Source organism: Galleria mellonella, unplaced genomic scaffold (genome assembly GCF_026898425.1).
Source record: "Galleria mellonella isolate WM207_F2 unplaced genomic scaffold, CSIRO_AGI_GalMel_v1 utg57, whole genome shotgun sequence".
Classification (NCBI taxonomy): domain Eukaryota; kingdom Metazoa; phylum Arthropoda; class Insecta; order Lepidoptera; family Pyralidae; genus Galleria; species Galleria mellonella.
In genome coordinates, this window is record NW_026442119.1 from 6,949,661 (window position 1) to 6,955,647 (window position 5,987).

At 31.1% G+C, this 5,987-nt stretch overlaps 1 long non-coding RNA gene across 1 annotated transcript; it reads left to right on the top strand.

Moving 5' to 3' along the window:
- The first annotated feature begins 881 nt into the window (after window positions 1-881).
- LOC128201654 (uncharacterized) lies at window positions 882-5,395 on the top strand. Its single transcript, XR_008253357.1, has 3 exons — window positions 882-1,864; window positions 3,911-4,122; window positions 5,092-5,395. It is a non-coding gene; the product is annotated as an uncharacterized LOC128201654 (long non-coding RNA).
- The last annotated feature ends 592 nt before the right edge of the window (window positions 5,396-5,987 follow it).

The window sequence follows — 5,987 nt, forward strand, 5'->3', positions numbered from 1 at the left end:
CGTATAAAATATGAGTAGTAAAATAGACTTACTAAGAGACGATTCCCTTATCAAGAATTACTGGCCATAAAGTTTCCAATATTGTGGAATTTTACTTGAAAAAATGCGATACAATCATTTAAATAATAAAAATTTACATTTATAATAATAATGGATTATCATAATCGCAGTTATTATAGAGTTTTAAAATAATCGTTCTTTTTTTATCTATATGTAAGAACTCTTGTCAGTACCTTTTTTCTTTATTCATTATTAATGAAATATTGACATGTAGTAAATTGAGGTCAATAGCATGTTACTCTATAAATTTTTCGCAAATATTCTCAGAGAATGATCATATTTATTTTATGTTAATTATGAAAAATGAGTTTTTGAATACGTCCCAGTATCGATCATCCGTTGCGAAAATACATCGACACTGGGGTCGATTCTGAGATACTATTTCTCTAAACCTATCTTTAACATTGAAATTTCTATCTAGTGTCATAACAAAATCTTTTCCAAGGACCAGTATTAATTTAATATTTTTTACACTTAGGTCAAATTTATATTTGTTAATTCAAAATTATTTAAATTTAAGTTAAGTCAAATTTATATAAATTTAATTTATAATAATACAATCTTAAATACAGTAATTTTGCAAAATTAAAAGTATCAAATAAAAATGTATTAATGTGTTAGGTTTAGAGAAATGGCGGTTCTGAATCGACCGTACTGATACCAAAAATAAAATTTAAATATATTAGAATTAACTAATTTTCTTAATTTGTCTGTATTTTTAATGTACAAATTCGATTATTACGTCGGTTCCAAACAAATAATTGCAATCATCATCATCAGAAAAATTATGATGATGATTCAAAAAATACTTCCTGATTTGTTGTATGTATTCTGAGAACTATGAATACATTTTCCTTATTTAGTATTAATTTCCGTATTCATTAGGTATCTATAATAGATTAGATTATTAATTAAAACTTGACCGAAAACTTGATAACAAATTTTACAGGTAAATATTTTTCATTAAATACAACAAGACGATGGGTTTACTAAAGGTATGTGTGTTTAATAATAACATTATTATATAGAGATGGCAAATTAATTCTTTTGGATATAAAATTTTCAACGTTACTAGTATAGTAATTTCATCCATCATTTAGTTAAAGTTAATTATATTCTTTACGTTACTTTTATACAATATTTTTATACTAATCACGTGATAAAAGCCGCGGGTTAAAACTCGTATATACTTGTGTCATATAGGTGCATACGACAGTCAATTTTAAAATTTATAAGTATTTGACATAATTTATCAGAATGTTTGTAACATATAAATAAGACAATTAAAGGACACGCATACTTGTATTTAAATCGTAAATGATACAATTTTCAAAATAAAGATCATTATTTTAATAATCCTTACTTGGTCTTTACTAATATTATAAAATGCGAAAGTAAATTTCGTTGCTTTTTGGCATCTTAACTGTATCAATATATCTCGGTCACATGGATGAGGGCGCGGTTAAAATCTAGTAGGAAAATAGATGATTATCTATAATAAAAAGTACCTACTTAACACTGATGCAGATATGTCAGTATGTATGTATCTTTTGTATATCGGTACGTATAGGGTAGTTAGTCTGTTGCTCTATTTGTCTTATAAGATCAAAGGCGACTTTTTTGGCACATAGATGGCTGGTTTTGCTATGTAACGAGCGGCGTCGCGGCCGTAGTCTGGCTCGGAATAGACGGGCGGCTGGCGCATTCGCTTACAGAAATAACGCAGACACTGCCGACCGACAGCGATGTTTTTGGAACTATATTAATATGCAAGACGAGCCATCGCACCTCGAATACCCACGCGGTGAGTCAGTTTAAGTATTCCATCGCATGGAACACGGCGTTTTTACCTGTAGTACAAAGACACGTTCAAAAGTCCTTGACCACAGTCGTTTGATGCGTTTCACCTTAACAAGTTACCCATAAGAACTGCCATTGACGATGCAGCAAATTTCTGAACATTCATATGTTCAGTAATCAACATTTTGTTTTAAATATTGTTTAAAGTATTCTGCCTTTTTCTTACTACATCTCCATCTCGTACCATCGTCGATAATTCTGTCAGAATATGGACTCAAAAAATGCAGTATTTAAAATATTGTTTAACTAGGCTCTGAGAAAGGATGTTAAAAATTTAATTTCAATAACACAACTATATTAAGTATATACTTATGGATACCAACTGGACCATGAGGAAATCGTACTTTTTACTATGTTAATTATTGTTGTGGATACACATAGGTATGTGTTTGATGCAATAGAATTATCACGTTTCTAAGATAAAAGTCTGTAATAAATAAGATTGACAAATAATATTAGATAAGTACCTATCTAAATCTGCCAAAATGGGGAAAATTTTGTATTCATGTTTGCCTACTTAGATTAGGTACACTTACATTACCACGTGAAACCGCTTAGAATAAAAAAAAAATATTTAATATATATATAAAGCTATGAAAAAGCGTTTAATCCGAATGACGGCGGTAGGCTTGCACCTTACCTCTTTTTTTTATGTAACTTAGAATGGTAAACAAGCTGACGGCCCACCTGATGGAAAGTGGTAACCGTCGCCTATAGACATGAAGTACCATGTACATAACAGCGTATTTTATTTTGCCCACGATACCCCCCATGTTTTGCCATTTAATTTCTTTCCATTCTATTTTTTTCCATTCCATTTTCAAACGTTGCATTCTAACAGGTTCAGTGAAAGGTGATCATGGTACCTGTTAAGTACTTACGTTCATTACATCGTCAACAATCCACAAATGTCTCTGACAACCCCTTTAGGGATTATAAAGTGAGCATATTTATTTAAATACAAGTGTGTTTGTGAATAATTTAAACAATTTACACTCAAGAAAGTTTCTCCGAGGAATACATTGTTGGTTAAATACCCGTTGTACCTAATAAACTCCGTAAACGTACAGGGAAATAAATATTAAAGAACAGTTAAGTCAATAATATGTAATCATTGAATATAGAGGAAAACCCATGCCACTCACGCTATCATTATAAGTAGGTACATAAAACACAAAAAGTTTAAAATATCAATAAATTTATTAATGTTTTCTTGCTGAACAGATTTTAATAAACTTTTGTAATCAAATAGATATAAAAGTCTTTAATTGGACACTCATGCTTAAATGGTGTAGCGGTTTTATACAACGCCTCACATTTCGATGATTGCAGAGTTTGATACACACATTGTATGTATGAGTATATCTATTTATATTGGTGTGGTTATTTGCTATGTATAATAATAAGTATATATTTAAAAAACAGTGCATATAGTAGTTAACTCGTACCCAAAGTCAAACAATTAGTTTGATATTACGTGGCACTGTGTAATATGTTCAGGGGTATTTATTTTTAATATATTTAGAGGTTACATTAAATCGTCTAAACGATTTTAATAAAATTTTGTAAATTTATATTGTTTGTTCTGACATGAAATATAGGTTCGTTTTTATTCCGATTAGAAAAATTTACCCAATAGATGGCGATAGAAGGTAGGGTCAGCTCAGGTCAGCTAGTGTGTATAATCTAATACGACTGTATAGTTAAGCTGTATTATAATTTAGTTGGATCAAAATATGCATTGGTTTAAGTACAAAAAAATATTACCATGCTGCCATTCTACAAGTATGATGTCACTAAAGCGATTTTATCTTTACGATAATTATACCTAATAGGGACGCAAAAGGTATGCAATTATTATTTATTATTAATAAATACGGTGACTTTTAATTTTCCTCTATTGTGAACGTGCATGGAAATTTAAGTGTCTTAAGAATAAAGAATATTTACTTTGCAAGTACTTATTTATAATTATTCTGTTTGTTAGAAGGTTTCAAAGCAGTATCGGTTTGGAAATATCATTACTGGGAGTTGGTTCTACTGGCAGGAAATATTGTGCAACCATTAATAATTTTTCATGACGAGTTGCATACAGTGATAAAATTTAGCAGCTGGTGGCAATCCAAACATGATTGAGCTTAGAATAATGTTTTTGAAGTGTTTATTTGTGTGTACACAAACACTCAAAACAGAACACTCAAGGTAGGTAAATAAGTACGTGCCTACTTTACGTGAATATGCAGATTTATCCTTCTAGAATTTGATATTTACCTAATAACAATCATCGTTCGTATGCTTGTTTTTTCCATTTTGGTTTTCTTCCACTCCAAGTTTCACAGCTTTTGAGTATTTATGAAGAACCAAGGAGTCCTTTTGCCTATACAATTAACACTATACGTTACAGCAGGCTCCATTGTTTTATCTAAATTACATTTAATTTTTAATTATATTTACGATTAAATTTAAATAATAGAACTGTACGCGACACTTTATTTATATTTGTCTATCTATATTTACACTATAGAATGTTTTAATTTAATTCTAAAATGTAGGATGGAGAATAAGTAATTCCAAGCGGCGGTGTAATAATGAAGGTTACATGGTGGTGAGTCAACGCTAAGGTGGAATTAATTAACGATTGTCGGTGCGGTGCATAGACGCAACGTCCTTGCAAGGCTATTGCAGCGATCACGTGCCCCGCTCATATTAGTACTTCGACGCCCGCTCCTTTAATGGTCGCTGTTTGCGAAATACTTTTCAACTCAAGACGGCATTTTCAATTGAAATACATACTTTTTTCACTGTAAAGGATATGGGAAATGTAAATTCGTTAACTTATCAAGAATAGAAAATATCATGTACTTGCTTGCCTAATTACTTGCCCTTATAGTAGTAAATTAGGTTGTTCTTTGCTTGTATTTACGTTTAAATCGCCTAACTGAACATAAGACGATAAATAGAGGAATGGGCTTACTTTTTGCAACATTGTAGCATTTTAGCTGGCAAAATAATTAATTCCTTTATCTAATAATTATGTAATTTGTGAAACAAATACAAATTTCTTGCATTTTACGTATTTCAGACTATATTTTCAAATGATATTTGACAATTCCTATGTCTTATAATTATATAAAATGCGAAATAAATAGGATTTCTTGCATTTTGTTTCAGATCATCTTTTCAAGTGATACTTGAAAAGGCGAAATCATAAACGACCCTTTTCTTATTAGATTGCATCATAAGTGGACTTATTATTAACTGGAAACAGTAATATGAAAGTATAGGTCTTTTGTTTAGTTTTCACTCCTAATCTAAACCTACTATATGGTAATCCTTAACGACCGGAGTGTCCACCCACAATCGATTCGCTCTGGGCGCAAATTATAGCGGCGTCGCTTGCGCGTAGCGAATTATCGGCGCCGACCCTACCATAAACGTCTTTGAATCAAGAATAGAGACTTGCTAGTATACAAATAAGGACTTGTAAACGTTTATATTACCGTGAAAACATTTAATGAGTGCTCTATTTAAGTTATTTTAAAGAGACTAAACAAGGGTATGCACACTAAAAGAATTAAATAGGTGTAAAAAAATAAAATGTTTCGAACACAGAGATTGTTTGCTTAGATCGCTATGAAAGAAGGTTCTTTGCAGTTTAAAAACTAGATACCTACAGATATGAGTATATATATATATATATATATATATATATATGCATTCAATGCAGTATGGAATTTGAATGTAATACTACCTATATTATGGACGGGCGTGGGCGCCACTGACTCAGAGACACTCCCAACTTGAGTGGAGTCGACCTACTCACAAGATACCCCTGTATTAACATAGTATGAATATACATAAATACGTGTACAATATGATTATCATTTTTATATCACTGATCCCTAATGGCAAACAACAACAACATGGCGCTCACATGATGGAAACTGGACGTCACAGATTGTACTATCGCACTTATAGATAAAATAATATCTAACGCCCACCATTTTATTATTACTTTACCTTCCTGTTTGGTTTCCACTTCTGAGGATTTCATAGTACCTTATTCC